General features: G+C 34.5%; 1 non-coding gene across 1 annotated transcript; it reads right to left on the minus strand.

The window, feature by feature from the left end:
- Positions 1 to 13,227: 13,227 nt before the first annotated feature.
- On the minus strand, positions 13,228 to 13,334 carry LOC120257817. The gene has a single exon (XR_005535901.1). It is a non-coding gene; the product is annotated as a small nucleolar RNA R71 (small nucleolar RNA).
- Between the last annotated feature and the right edge of the window lie 3,510 nt (positions 13,335 to 16,844).

Raw genomic sequence — 16,844 nt, forward strand, 5'->3', positions numbered from 1 at the left:
AAAAATTACAATCATGATATAACACATCCCACAACGTTCAAGTCCCTGACTTTGCACCTCATCTTCCTCCACCGTGTCCTTTCTCATCTACACAGTCCTCTTCTCCCTCTCCATCTCCCTCTCACTCTCCCTCTCATCCTCTTTTCCTCCATTCACCTTTTTTGCTCTCTCATCTCTCTAAGATTTTAGCATCTCTCTAAAATTTTAGGGTTTCTAGGGATTCAACGATATAGATATCGGTTAAGGATTCAAGCTGGAAATGTATGTGTTGTTGAGATAATGGGCTTTTTTTTTTTTGCAATATAGTTTCATTAAATTACTTTAAAATTAAAGGATTTAGTTAGATTCATGATTGATTTAGAACTATATTGGCATATTTTATAGTTTTCCTAATGCTCTTTATGTTTTCATTTCAATTTGAACAATATATAATTTCTTTTAATGCGAAAGCAATGCATTCCATTTGAATTAGTATTTGATTTCTATACATTATATAGAATCTTTGCAACAAAATAATGGAAACATGGTGTTCCTTTTAATTTTTGGTTTTGTGTTTTTCTTTTTTCCATATATTTTATTTATTTAATTATTTACTTGTATATATACCTAGATGTCTCTCATTCTGATAGCACAAGCTGCATCATCTCTTTGCTAATTTGTATTTTCTTGATATTTTCAAATGGATCTTTGATTCATAAACATCTATATCTTTTTGGGTAAATAAAAGTGAGAAATATCTATATTGATTGATATCTAAAACTTGAACATTTAAATCATATGAAAAATAAACATAAGTCTTTTTGTATTTGTATCTAAAATTGAAAATTAAAATTTATAAAAATAAATATAAATCTTTTTATGTCTATATCCATGAATCATGGGATATGATTTTCATGGACATATCAAATATATGAGTCTAACTCATATAAAAAATATTAAAAAAATTACCATACATGTGCACACAGATCATCAATCTATACAAGTTAAGAGTTAATAATTAAATTTAAATCATATATCTATTTTATAGTTTTTCCAATAACAAAATATTTATTTAACACTTCTCAATGATTTAAAAAAAAGTAGGAATACTTTTCGCCCATAAATAAATACATAAATAAAAAGTTGGAGAATAAAAATGGAAGATATGCTCTTCTTATTACTAATCGTAAGCCTACTTAGTTTTGCATCTTATCAAATGTATAAAAACGATGTCTAATTATTAATAGTTTATGCTAATTATTCTAATGTCAACTTATCAAACTACCTACAATATAAGGTAGAAGCCTTGTAAGTATTTTGGATATGAATAAAAAAAAACATAAGTCTTTTAATAATCACTTAGTGTATTGCTCATCATCTCCCTCATCTCCATTCTAACCTCCTTCCTAGATTTCCTTACTCTACTCCAATGATTCTCACAACCCCGTAATTTTAAGAGAGCACAACCATCCCTCTTTTGTGGTATCAAAGATAGTTAGGTTAGCAAATAGAGGGTTAAAAGCCTTTTAAGGCTTCTCCTCTCTGTAACACGTAGTTTTTATATGAAATTATTATTTCTTTTTGCATCTTTATCTTCTATTATTTATTTTTTAGATGTTTCGTTAATTCTAATTATATTTTATTAGTTTTTTCTATCATTATTTTTTTATTGCCTAAGCTTTTTATTAATAACTTCTAATGTCTTAAAGGTTACTTTCTTTGTAATATGATTTTCTAACCTAGTTTTAATATAATCAAGTTTATTTAATATTACTGAAATATTTTGATGGTATTTCTATAGTATGCTAGTGCTAGTGCATTTCTTTCTACAAGATGTATTCTAATTTCTTCTAGAATTTTACATTTTTGATCTATTTTAATATTGGTAGGTTCTAGGGAATCTACTAAATGTAAAGTACTTAGTTCTTATGTGTTCATAATTAGTTTCTATAGAATTTTTTATATGATTCAGATGTTAAGAAATCTATAATTATTTCTGAATTATCGTTATTATAGCATATCTGCATCTCATCATATCCTTCATATATTTTGTTTTGGAAAAAAAAAAAGTCCAATGCTTATATAACTATTCTTCTTGTAGGAGTTTAATATTTTTTATCTTTGATTCTCTTGAAATATTTATCAGGTGTAATAATTATTTCTAATGTTCTAATATGGCTAACTCTATTAAATGAGTTAAACCTCCTAATATTATCTATTGATTTAACAATTTTTAAAGTCCTCTCTTGGCATTCTTTGAAAAATATCATCAGGTGTTGCACATTTTTTGTTTACAGATTTGCTAAAACCAAAATGTTATCTGTATAAGTTATAATGAAATCTGAATGTATCATCCTTTTTTTTTTTTTTGGAATACCTGTGGAGTATTTTTTAACTGAAAAGCATGACAGTCCATTCATAATATCTATTAAGTGTGATAAAGGCAGTACAAGGCCTGCTTCTTATAGAAATAGTCAGAGATTATGTAAAATCAGTCAAAGCATACTTTAGCTAGGATGATGTGTCATGACTTGTCACATCAAGTGGTTTCATAAAACAATGGACACCATGGTACTTAAAACATGTAAATATCAATAACAACTTTATATAAAAACTGCATGTTCTAGAGAAGAGAAGTCCTAAGGGGCTTTTACCCCTTTATTTACTAACTAACTTGGCTCTGATAATACGGAAGGGGAATAGTTGTGCCTTCTTATAACTACGGGCTTATGAGAGTAATCAAAGTGTAGCAAGAGAATCTAGAAAAGGCATTAGAGTGGAGATAAGGGAGATGATGAGCAATACACAAAGTGATTATTAAAAGTCTTATGTTTTTTAATTCATATCCAAAATACTTAGGAGATTTCTCCTTGTATAGAAGGAGAGATTACTATTCTAAAACCATTAGTGCCCATGGTTTTATGAAACTACTTGATGTGACACTTGATGTGACAAGTCATGACACATCATCGTACCTAAAATAGGTTTTGACTAATTTTACATAATGGTTGACTATTTTTACAAAGACATTAATAATAACCCTAATCACCCTACATAGAGTAAGGTTTAACTATAACCATAATTACCCTACCTAGAATAGGTGTTGACAAATTTTACATTAAGATACCCATCACCCACACACAAAAGACTTTTAGTCTTTTTACATGTCGTAAGTAGGGGTGGTAACGGTGGGGGGTCAGGGAGGCCCCTCCCTATCCCGATCCCCACCAATAGCGAGGACGGGGATTCCCCATCCCCGGTTCCCCAACAATAGGAATTTGCTTCCCCATCCCCAACCCCATGGGGACACACACACACACACATATATGTATATATATATATATTTAATCATGTTTAAGAGCCAACTGAGAATTTCTTTTATATGCTAAAATCATTTCCTTTATGAGAATATTCACACTCAATAGAGCTTAAGAGCCAACTGAGCTACTAGCCCTCCTTATGGCTTGTCCTGATGGGTTCGGCTAATTGTACAAGTGTCATGTTTTCATATAACAAGTGCTTCATAAATCTTATGCTTATATATGGAAACGCTCTTTTGCAAGATAAGACTTGGTGTTGGATATTTCTCTCCAAGGATAGGTAGTAAGTGGTCATTTGAAAGATAGGGACCAATGTTAAGGCCCAGTGTCTGAAAGTAAGAAAGAATGATTAATTACTAATGTTATCTTCCTTAAAGTGATATATCTGTGATGCTTGGTAGTCTCATCAAAGTTTTTTTTTTAAACAGGAATATTCATAATGATAAATGATAGTAATATTTATAACAATTAAAATAACAATAGCAATAGTATATCCATCTTAGTAGTAATAAATTAAACAAATAAACAAATATTTTAGCAAAACTAATTTATGAATACAAAAGAATTAAGTACTTTAAAGTTAGTAAATTCCATACAAATTACCAATACTAAAATCAAACAAAAATTTAAAATTCTAGAATAAATTAGAATACATCTAGTATAAAGAAATGCACTAACAACTAGCATACTAAAGAGAAATCACCAAAATATATTAGTAATATTAAATAAGCTTGATTATATTAAAACTGAATTAGAAAATAATATTACAAAACAAGTAACCCTTAAGATATTAGAACTTATTAATAAAGAGCTCAGCCAATTAAAAATAATGATTGAAAAAATTAATAAAATACAATTAGAATTAATGAAACATCAAAAGAAAATAATAGGAAAATAAACATGCCAGGTTTGACCTTAGATAAAGAAATAGAAATGATAAATGAAATCTTATTAAGATAACAAGTGAACACTTTAAAAAAATGATGTAACCAAAACATGCCTAGAAATTCAAAATAATTAAAAAATTTTGTTTGTCCTGTCCTATAAACTTAGACATCAAATGAATAGATTACAAGAAATGAAAAGGCAAAACAAAGAAATTACTTATATAAATAGTATAGATCCATATGAAATAATGCCAAATGAATCATTGTGGTTCTAGTATGCCAAGATATACTTTAGAATCATAATTGGACAAGTAGATAGTTAATTAAATTTAGCAATGAATAATCACTTTGAAAAGTTAATAGGTTAAATCAAAGATTAGCATATTTAAAAGCAATAAAAAGAATGAGAGATAATAATTATGATACATATTAGTTTACTATATTTAATTTCTATAAATAAATTCCCATGAATATTGTTGCATAAGAGTATCTTGAAAAGACAGAAGGATTATTAGAAAAGATGTAGCAATATTGTAAAAAAAGAAATAATATATATAATGAACCACAAGTAATGGGAGAAAAATAATTAATAGACAAAATAATGTCATCTTAAGGACATTTGCAGAGACAATTAGAATTATCAGAAAGATTAGTTAAAAAGTGTTAATAGTACTTAAGAGCTTACTAAAAAGTTTACAAATTTAAAAGTAACTTAAAAATCTAGATCTACTTTTGTAACATGGTCTAAAAAAGAATTAAGGAAAAATCCAAGAATGAAAGTAGGATTCACATATATAACACGATATAAAACCTAGAAGGAAGATTTAAGAAAAACAGTAATTTATTCTAAAACTTTGGACGAAGCCTCCGAATTAAATGTAAACAATAAATTAATTAGAATATATTTTAAGGATTTAAGTGTAAAACAACGACTAAAATATTATCATATTAGTCTATTAATTAAGGTAATAAATGGTTATGGATTGGAAAATAGAAAAATATCTTAAAGAATTAAAAAACATAAGGACTTTTTATGAATAGAAAATGACTTTAAAAGTTATTAAATTGGTAGATAATATTAGGAGGTTTAACTCATTTAATAGATAAACAATTACTACACTTGATAAATAGGTAGATAAACAATTACTACACCTGATAAATAGGTTAAGTGAATCAAAGATAAAAATCTTAAACTAGTACAAGGAATATAGTTATATAAACATGGCATTTCTTATTTCCAAAACAAAATATATGAAGGATATGATGAGATAGAAATATACTGTAAGAACGATAATTCGGAAATAATTACAGATTTCTTAACATTTGAATCTTATAATAAATTAATAAAAGCCAAATATTCCTAAGTACATCTAGGATTAATGGTATTTTCTTTAATATGTTACATAGATTAGGATAAGGAACTAGATTAGCAATGTCATTAGTGGACACTAGACAAATAAATAATATGGCTAAAGCCATAATAGCAACAACAGAAATAGATATGACAAATATTTTTGAAATAATCTACATGATCCCATGATTTCTAATAACAATAGATACATTATATGAGAATAGAAAATTAATAATAAAATCCAAAGGCTATAACATGATAAATACAAAACCTAATATTCTACACACAAAAAAAAAATATTTATTTGGTATATATCAAATAACAGTGAAATAAGATCTACCATTAGTGATAACCAAATAATGAAAATTTAAGGGTCTTAAGGAATCAAAGCATATCCAGCTAAAATGTACAGCTCCAAAGGCTTAGCAAAAATAGAATGAAAGTTAAATGAAGATGCTTTGTCCCCAAGATAGTTTAGGCACTGTTGATCTTATATCAAGATATTGAAAATAGAGATTTACAGAAGTAAAATTTTAAAATGAGAAACAAGCATGTATTCTTATCTTGTGTAAGTTGAAATAATTTAAACTTGATATTTAAAATTGTATTGGAAAAAAATGAGGAGTCCTTATAACTAAAATTTGAAAGCCTTAAACAATCTAGTAGGCTCATTAAAGTTTTCTTAAAAAAAATAAATCTTAATAATAGCCTTAAACAATCTGGTAGGCTCATTAAAGTTTTCTTAAAACAAAATAAATCTTAATAATAGTAATAACAACAACAACAACAACAACATCAGTAATAGTAATATCGACCTTAGTATTAATAAATAAATAAAACAAACAAGTATTGTAGCAAAACTAATTTATGAATTCAAATGAACTAAGTATATATTGGATGGGGGATGGTTGTAGTCTCTTACAACCATCGGAGACTACAACCATGAGAGTTATCGGAATAGAGCAAGGGAAGCTAGGAAAGTGGTTAGAATGGAGATGAAGGAGATGATGAGAAATACACAAAGTGATTATCAAAACACTTATGTTTTTTTCATTTATATCTAAAATACTTACAAGGCTTCTCCTTGTATAGAAGAAGAAATTACTATTCTAAAACCATAGGTGCCCATGGTTTTATGAAACCATTTGATGTGACAAGTCATGCCACACGATCCTACCTAAAGTAGGTTTTGACTAATTTTACATAATTTTTTTATTATTTTTACAAGGACATTAATAATAACCCTAATCACCCTACCTAGAGTAAGGTTTAACTATAATAACCATACAACCATAACCATAATTACCGTGGAAGAGTAGATGTTGACAAATTTTACATAAAGACACCCATCACCCACACACAAAAGAGACCAAGTATGGCCAACAAAAGAAAGAATTAAGCTTCCATTAGATTGATGATATTTTCGGTTGTCAGCGAATCTTGGTCGGAGTCAAGCATTAACTAATCACTAGGGATGTTGGTGCTATCACAGTCTCCAAAGTGATAATCTTTGACCCAAGTGTTGATTTTCTTCATATGAAGAGTGGTTTGTGCCAGGGTCATGTGATGATTAGGAAAAGGTAAATAAACCGGAAAAGAGAGATTGGGTTGAGCATAGATTTTCATGTTGTCAGTCCCCATGATGAGTTAACTATTCTTGTGAAAATATCTATGCTTCCAATCTGTAGCGACCATATATGCTCTCCATAATTGTGATCACTACTGTAATTACCAGGGGTTAACACAACATCAATGTTAATATGGCGGCGAAATAAAGTAATCTTAATATGATGTCTTGCATTATCAAGATATTTTCTGAAAATAGGTGGGATAGTTCATAATTCAAGATTAATAAAGCCACCTTCTAGATTTCACTACTTGAACATCTGGCGAAGAATGTGAACTAGCTACCCATATTTGTTAAGAAGCTTGAACTGGGCTACTTCAATGATGATGATTCTTGCTACATGGCCATTCTCTAATAAGTTGATGAGATTAAATTGTACTCCATTAATTGAATGATTCTTCCAGGAAACAAGAATGAAGGATCCTTGTAATATAATGAAGCCTTGTTCACAGAGATAACCAGCATCTTTATGACCTAGTTCATAGAATTCTATTCCTCCTAATGCAAGTCCATCAAGAATTTGTGCTTTAGTTTGCAATAACTATTGCATGGTCTTTTGTTTTGCTAACAATTATTCTTGTTTTTTTCTGCATGACTAATTGAAACGCTCTTTTTCTTTACCTTGTTTTTTTTTGTTATGAAATATTTCAAATTTTTCTTCCTTTTTCTCTCTTTTTTTTTTGAATAAACTATTTCAATTCTTCTATTTCTTTCCATTTTTATGTTAATTCTTTTTTCCAATTTTGCATCTTTTTCATTCAAAATTTTTACCTCTATTTCTAGAAAATTGATTTTTTTTTTTCTTTTTCAATGAAATATTCCATCGTATGTGGCTTCAAGACTTCAAGTCTTAATAGGTAACATTTGAGAGAATAAGATTTTGTCTTGTGGATTTATTTCTATTGTGAAAATAGTTACTAAGGGTACAAAAAAGCGGGTATAAGAATTTTGGGATTATTCCTGGAGGCCCAATGTTTATCTAAAAGGATATGCTAATGACCAGTGATTGGAAAAGGAGTATTAAAATGGAGATTTGACCCTATAGAGATTATAGGGAGTTTCAGGGTAGGTTCCAATGGGAAATATTTTTTATCTATTTGCAAAGAGAAAGAGTAGATGGTTATTTCATTGAATATTGCTAACGTATGTTACAAGTAATTGGTATAAACTTAGCTCATCTCATGCTAAGAAATGTGAATGATAATTCTAGTCTTCCAATCACTGTTCTAAACATTCAGAGATATAAGCTAAGTGTTTATCAAGGGGAATGGTGCTTGATTTTCATAGTAACAAAAACTCAGAAAAACTTATTTGCTTTGTGATGCTCGTCTTTGTTATTGCATATGGACAAATCAAGGGCTTTCCTTAATTATCCTTAAGAGTTTATCTGCTAAGAAATTACTATTTCCTTTTATGTGTTCTATTGTAACTTGAAACTCATTTCCTATTATATAATCCATAAATTTTAATTATCTATTTTCAGATAATTTACTTTTCAATTTTTTGTTATGAAATATAACTATTACTTGACAAACCGTTCTTAATGTAAAACTTTTTTCTGAGATTATGAATAGTTAAAATATTTTCATTGATTTTATTATTGCTATGAATTTAACATTTGTAGCAGTTACTTTTGTTTGATAGATACAACTATCATATCTGCTTATCTTTTACTCTTTAATACTAAAAAAAAAATGCATCTTTTTTTAATGCAGCTTCCCAACCTCCTAATTGTCCATTTGATTCTATGATTAAATAACTACCTCAGAGAGGCAACTCTAATGGTTTCAAACTTTTTTGTCGTTTATTTGTTGTGCTAATTTTATATCTTCATTATTAAAATGTCTTTCTAACAAGTGCATTTCATATCATATTTTACTTACCTCCAATGCACTCTTTTGCTTGTCTTTTAGCACCTTTTGTTTATGAATGATGCTATTCTGGGTATGATTGTCTTTGTTGTAGACTTCTAGTGCTCAAAACACATAGGCAGTGAAATCAGGTTCATAATTAACCAAAGAATATAATATCACTAAGTGTCCAAGGCAAGCATGAGCAGAGCATGGGCTTGCTCAAGCTGAGCACGAGGGGAGCACGACTGTGCTCTTCTCGTGATTTTCTCTAGATGGCATTTAGCCCTTTTTGCTCAGAAGTTCCAAGATTAGCATAGTCTAAGTACGACCGTGCTCAGACTGTGTTAAGCTCGAAAAGTCCTTTTCATCTCCCAGATTTAGGGTTTGAAGACATCTTTTGTTCGGGAGACTTCTTCTCCAGTGAGGGAGCTCTCAAAGGGATAATGATCAACCTTCACCACACAAGCTAAGGAGATCAAGGTTGAGCTAAAGACACCAAAGAAGTGGAGTTACCCTTTATATGAAGTCCTTGAAGTACATTTGAAGAGATCTTTGTAAAAGGGGGAAGTCATGATGTCTCTCTTATTCATATTTACCTTTTTCTCTCATTTATATGAATTCATGAGGGATTAACTGTTCCACAGTGCCTTGGGATTGTGAACTATGTTGTCTCTTATACTTTGACTACTTGTGTTTTAATGCCTATGGAGTTCTATTTCATTCTTGTGTTAATTCATGTGTGGCATAACATGGTGTGCTTGATTTGTATAGTTGCTTAGCAAAACTTGGCATATGTCGATTGTCGTAGTTATAACTACCTTGCGAAGTTACAAAACTTAGCGTGCTTGAAACCCGTAGTTGCTCTAGAAAAACTTGGGGTATTTGAGAGCCATAGATACAACAAGGCTTTTGAGCATGCACAAGGATCTTAGAATGTACATGGTAGGCATTAGATTCAAGTCGGTATTTTGAGCACATAGGAATCATCCCAAGGCATTGTTCTCTTGTTATCAAAACTCAACCCTAGTCAACTTGGTTCGTCCATCCCTTTTTTCCTTTATCTTTGTTTATTAGTTAACTCCTTTATCACCCTAATTGGTTAGACTAGACATTATAGGATCAATTAGTACTAGAAATCTAGCCCCTGTAGTTCGACAACCCTACCACCTAAATACTAATAGTTTGACTGATATAGATAATCTTACTTGGATAGTCTTGTTCCTTGTGTAACGTGCTAGTATATTTAAAAAAATAAAAAAATAATAACTTGCTCCTCAATTATTACTCTACCAAGTTGCACTAAGCCTCCCCATACCCATAGGACCTTACATAGATATGCAAATGTGTTTGTGCACATTCTTAATACCATATACAATTGTTATCACCTAACTTAATATGGGAATCTTTTACATCTCTTTGTGACTTATATCTACCGAAAGCTCTTTCATTTATAGCCCTTCTCTCACCATCCCTCCTCAAAATAAAAGTTAAAAAGAAACCAGTTGCACATATTGTCATCATGTTCACATAAATTCCCCAAGCAAGAAGAAAATATAGAATGTGTTGATGGATCATCACCAACTACCCACTAAATAGAAAAAAAAAATCATAACTAAGAAGCTAAAATGAAGAATAAAATAAATACACATTGTAACTGATAAGTGCTTGTGTATTAGTAATACGAAGTATTCTTTTCTTGCATTGAGCATTATTTTTATCAGGTTTAGCATTAATACATGTGTATTTGCGTTACTTTGGTGCATGTAGAGTTGTGGAGCCAAATATGTAAGAAACGAAGCCAATGCAGATCGTGAATGCGCTATTTGATAAAATCTCGGAATGAACAAATGCGAAGACACAAGTTGGGCTCAACGATACTAGAATGTTTGCCAACCTTCATGTATTCAAGTAATTACAGTGAGTTTGAGGGGCACGAAGGTAGTCACATTTGCGTATCTCGACTTGTGTAATGATATCAAGATCTTTACCAATGAGGCTTTTTTTATTGAAGAAGCAACGTGATGTAAGGCATAAACGTGTACCCGTTTATATTGCCTCAATAAAAAGTATGAATCGGGAGTGTTTTTGGCGAGTACTATAGTAAATACCATAGCAAATCACTGTAGCAGTTACTATAGTAGTTTCTGTTCACAGCCCACAGAAAATCAGAATTCTAGAGAATCCACACGTCTGTGTGGAATTTCAACAGGGGCATGTGGAAATTCCACAGGGTCGTGTGGAATATCAACAGGGCCGTGTGGATGCCTGATTCCAGCCTATTTAAAGCCGCGATTCAGCCCGATTTGAGGATCCTTCTTTCCATCATTTCTCCAAGTCTTAACAGGCTTGATGCTAGGGTTTAGAGAGGTATTAGCAAGGCTTTTGGAGTGGTTCTACCTCTTAGACACTGCGTTTCTCTTGGAAGATAGCTATTGGGGGAGCTTTCGTCGGCACTGATCCGTTGAGGTGTGCCCTAACCTTGACGAGGGGACCTTTAGAGAGGACGAGGCTACTCCACAAGACCATCGACATGACTACCAAGGGTGTTTTCCTATGGATTACTTGTTTTTACTTTCGATTTTACTATTGATTATATCTTGCTCCATGAAGAGCTAAACCCCTAGTGGGTACTTGGATTTGTGAACCTTATGATGTATTTGTATCATTAATCTTTTATTATGCTTTCCTTAATTGATGTTTTAATTGAGTTCTAATCTTGAATGCTTGTTGAATGATTTCTCCCTTAGAGTGACACTAGGGTTGAGAGTTCACATTGGTAATCTTTGTGAGTGAGTGACACACCACGAGGATTAGACAAAGCTAGATTGGAGAAGGTCGAGAGGGTGAGTCGAGAGGTAGAGGAGCATCCCTTTTTTCGTCCAGTGTGATTTATCCTACCTCCATTTACTAGAGTTCTTTGCGGTCATAATAGAGTGATGTACTAAGAGAAAACCTCCGCTAGGGCTTAGTTGCGTGAGCAACAGAGTGAAGCATTGAAGTAATCCTTGGTATATGGGACATAATTGTGACTAGGGGCCTTCGCCTGGACCAAAGGGTTAGGTCTACATATAGGAATAGGGTTTATCACTTGGAATCCCTAGAGCGTCTTGCAACTTTACACAGTGTGAGGTGTTGAGACTGATCGATTTCTCCACCAGGGCATAGTGTAGAGTTAGTCACTGTTGACCTTAGGTTTGGGACCGTGTATCTTAGGATATCCACGACTCATTGAGCATTAGTTAGGAAGCATAATAGTTGGTTTTGCACTTGAAGCGATAATCCTAGGCAGAACATTATCCGAGTACCCCACTTCTTATCGATTGCCTTTCCTCTCACTTATTTGTGCCTCTCTTGCGTATTTCTATTATTTTGTCTACATTACATCTTATCAACACAATCATTCTTTCATTTTTGCTTGGTTAAGTAGCAATCTTGGTGTTTTTATTCCCTACTCCCTGTGGATACGAGACCCACTCACCTGGGATTTATTACTTCGACAAACCCGTGCACTTGCGGGTCACACGCAATGGGTATGCCAAGTTTTTGGTGACGTTGCCGGGGAGTAGGCGTTTAGAGATACTTTGCACTTTGCCACCTTAGTTATTCATTCATTCATTCTATTTCACATCTCCTTATTCTATCATCGTTCTGATTTGTTTTCTTTTTTTTTTTGGTACAACTCCAGGTTATGACCCGAGTGAACCCTTCGATATTCATTGAAGGTGATCCTGAACTTGAACGTACACTCAAAAGAAGGGGTAAAGAACCTGTACAAGAACCATCCAATCAAATTGAAATAGAAGTTAAAGGGTCAGACAATATGGTAGAGTAGAATAAACAACAGAGAACACTTTCTGACTATGCCAGACCCTCAGTTTTGGGTACACAATCTAGTATTGTGAGACCCCCGATTACAGCTCCAAGTTTCGAGCTAAAGCCGGCATTCATCCAAATGATTCAGCAGTTAGCTCAGTTCAATGGTTAGGCCGATGAGGATCCAAACAATCACATCGAAAACTTCTTAGAAGTTTGTGACATGTTGAAGATCAACAGAGTTTCGGATGAAGCTATCAGATTGAGGGCTTTCCCATTCTCTCTCAAAGGAAAAGCCATACAGCGGCTTCATTCCTTGCCAAAAGCATCCATCATAACTTGGAATGAGATGGTCGAACCTTTCCTTTCAAGATACTTCCCACTGGGAAAGTCGGCAAAGCTTCGTAATGAGATATCGTTATTTGTTCAGATGGAGCTTGAATCCTTATTTGAGACGTCGGAGCCATTCAAGGATCTCTTGTGGAAGTGTCCACAACATGGATTTCTTGAGTGGATGATCATTCAAACTTTTTACAACGGGTTGAATCCAAGTACACGACAACTTCTAGATGCCACCGCAGGAGGTACAATGGGAAGCAAGACCCCTGATGAAGCCCGACAATTGGTAGAAGAAATGGCCATGAATAGCTACCAATGGAATACAAGGGAAAGGAAGAAAGTGGCCAGACTCCATGAGATCGATGAAGTTACATCTTTGGCAGCCCAAGTGGAGGCATTGAGCATGAAATTGAATACATTAACTTCACCGAGGGAGGCCGCTATCACGAGTTGTAATGGTTGTGGGGGTTCACATATGCCGTCTGATTGTCCTATTTTGATTGCTACTTCAGCCCCGACTGAACAAGTCGACTTTGTGGACAATTCGGGAAGAGCACAAGGTAATCTTTATAGCAACACCTACAACCAATGGTGGAGGAACCACCCTAATTTCTCATGGAGTAACAAAGGGCAGTAAAATGCCACAACACCACCGGGTTTTCAACAACAACAAGCCCCAAACGAGAATAAAGTTTCAGGCTTGGAGACCCGGATGACCGATCTAGAGAAAGCTTTGACCAAATTTGTTCAATCATCAGATACACATTTTCAGTCGGTCGAAGCTACAATTCACAACCACACCGCTTCATTACACAATCTAGAGAATCAAGTGGGACAAATTGTGAAATCTCTATGGGAGAGACCTCAAGCGAGTATACCTAGCAACACCGAAACTAACCCAAGAGAGCATGTGAAGGCAATCACTTTGAGAAGTCGTCGTGAGGTCGAGGGTATGCTTCCAAGTGAGAAGACCAATGTTGAAGCACCCGAGGTCGTGGAGGTTGAGGAAAGAGCAAACAAGGATAAGGAGTTGGCATCCCCACCATACAAGCCAAGAATCCCTTATCCTTCGAGATTAAAAAATGACCAAAATGATGAGCAATACAAGAAGTTCTTGAGTCTATTCAAGCAGTTGCACACCAACATTCCTTTTGTAGAGGCGTTGTCTTAAATGCATCACTATGCAAAATTTTTGAAAGATCTTTTCACAAACAAGAGGAAGTTGGAGGAGAGTGCTTCAGTGATCTTAGGTGCCTCTTGTTCGGCGGTTTTGTAAAAAAATATGCCGAACAAGAACAAAGATCCCGGAAGCTTCATCGTCCCGTGCAACATTGGTAATATGGGTGAAGAGATGGCATTGGTGGATTCAAGGACTAGTATCAACGTCATGCCATATTCTTTCTTTTAGAAGCTAGGCTTGGGACAGCCTAGACCCACTTGGATGACATTACAATTGGCAGACCGAACAGTGACACATACGAGGGTTATCATTGAAAACGTGCTTGTCAAAGTTGACAAGTATATATTTCCTGTAGACTTTGTAGTGTTGGATGTCGATGAGAATACAGATGTTCTTTTGATATTTGGGAGGCCTTTCTTGCGCACTTCCAAGGCACCGATTGACATGGAGAGTGAGGAGTTGACATTGAGGGTGTGCGACGATAAGTTGACCTACCGCCTCGCCGAAGCCATGCGACATTCTCTTGACTTTGATGATACTCCCTACTTTCTTGACACTACTGATGAACTAATCAATGAATATGTGCAGAAATTGTTGAATCTAGACCCGTACCAGGGGTTACTAGACCAAGAAGTGGAGGAGGAAGAAGTAATGATAGTTGGTCTAGAGGACAAAGTACCATCTACCCCAGGGATTGTGAAGAAGGTGCTCCGAAAGATGAAGCGAGCAAGGAAACGCCACAAGAAATGCCCCTAGTCTGTTGGGGATGCACAAGAATGGAACAAGGGTGACGAACCCTCATGTGGTAACAAGCTCGATAACTCTCCATCTACCTTCAAGATACTTTGTTCATCGTGCTTCCAAGTCATGGGTAAGAAGGAAACCTTCATCTGTGAGCCCCCGTGAGATAACACAAGGTACGTCAAGCTAAGTGACATTAAACAAGCGCTTCTTGGGAGGCAACCCAAGTCTTTATTGTTTTCCAAGTTTTTAGTTAGTTTTTGCATGAATAAGGCTTTGAGTATTGGTGTCTAGAACTTTTCGATGCTTTTGTTGTGATTTTCTTGTGGATTATTTGATGTTTTCATGTGCTTAAAATGTGTATGGCGAAGTTATTAGTTGTTTGAGCGAGTTTTTCGTGTTTTCTCTGGTATATTTCGCATGATAAGACAGCCTCTGAGTGTATTTACATGTTCAGGGATTTTCTGAAGAGCCTACAGTTCTTTCTAAGTCATTTAGAGAAAACACATGGCGGTGTGGAATTTCCACACTCCCGTGGGTCTCTACTAATAGCTTATCCCGAGAGGACACAGGGCATGTGTTTGCCCCTGTGCACGATCTTGTGACGATCACACGCCAGTATGGAATTTCCACACGGGCGTATGTTTCTGTACAGACGTTTAGAGCTCTATCCTAAGAAGACACAGGGACGTGCGTCTACTCTTGTTTCTAACTCTGTGTATTACACACGGGCGTGGATAATTTCCGCACGCCCATGTGATTTTCTGCAGAGAAAACCTCTTCATCCCGAGAAGACACAGGGGCATGTGAATGCCCCTCTGAGTACCCCTGTATAGATCCCCCACACCCGTGCGGAATTTCCATAGGAGCATGTGGAACACTTAGTGAAATTTCTCGGATGGACAGAGAAGCCACAGGGACGTGTGGATGCCCTTGTTGGTCGGCACATGAGCGTAGGTAATTTCTGCATGCCCGTGTGGTTGCGTTCAGTGGTTTAGAGGGTTATCTTGAGAGCACACAGAGGCGTGCATCTGCCCCGGTGAAGCCCTCCTCTGGAGTCACATGGCGTGTGTAATTTCCACACGCCCGTGTGGATGTGCAGAATTCCAAGAGATGTGGGGTTTTCCTTAAAAACTCCTCATGTGTCTTCATCTTCACACTCCTAATCGCTTAGAGAATACACTATTTCACTCCACTGATCTTTCATCATCAACTTAGAAGGATTGTACTCGATTTTTTAGGCCGTTTTCGAAGTTTTCATATTCATCTTGTCGGTAAACCTTTAATCCTTTTCTTTTCTACGCAATTACTTGTTTTTATTGGACTAAAGTTGGTGAATGTGCTTGGATTTTACTCTAGAAGGATAATTGCATGCTTAAAAGTAGTTTAGGAACGTCTTGGAGCTGTCTATTTGAATTTTTGGTACACAGCCGTGCGGTTTTCATGCCCCGCGGATCCACACTGACGTGGGGAATTTCCACAGGATCGTGTGGATTTCTACAGTATTACTTTGTGAGCTTCTTTGATTGTTTCTTCTTTAATTCTTGCAGATATGGCACCTCATTCAAAGAAGCAAGAGGGTAAGCATCCCAGGGAGATTTCACCTGAGTTGGAACACATTGAGTTTTCGAATCTTGAGCATCAGACTCGATTTGAGCGGTTGTCAAGACTCAGGTTTGGACAGTCTCATTTCGTGGACTTGAGTGTGTTGAGAGAGGTTCAACGAGGTGATGAGTTGGCCGATGAGATTGACG

Source organism: Dioscorea cayenensis, chromosome 3 (genome assembly GCF_009730915.1).
Source record: "Dioscorea cayenensis subsp. rotundata cultivar TDr96_F1 chromosome 3, TDr96_F1_v2_PseudoChromosome.rev07_lg8_w22 25.fasta, whole genome shotgun sequence".
Classification (NCBI taxonomy): domain Eukaryota; kingdom Viridiplantae; phylum Streptophyta; class Magnoliopsida; order Dioscoreales; family Dioscoreaceae; genus Dioscorea; species Dioscorea cayenensis.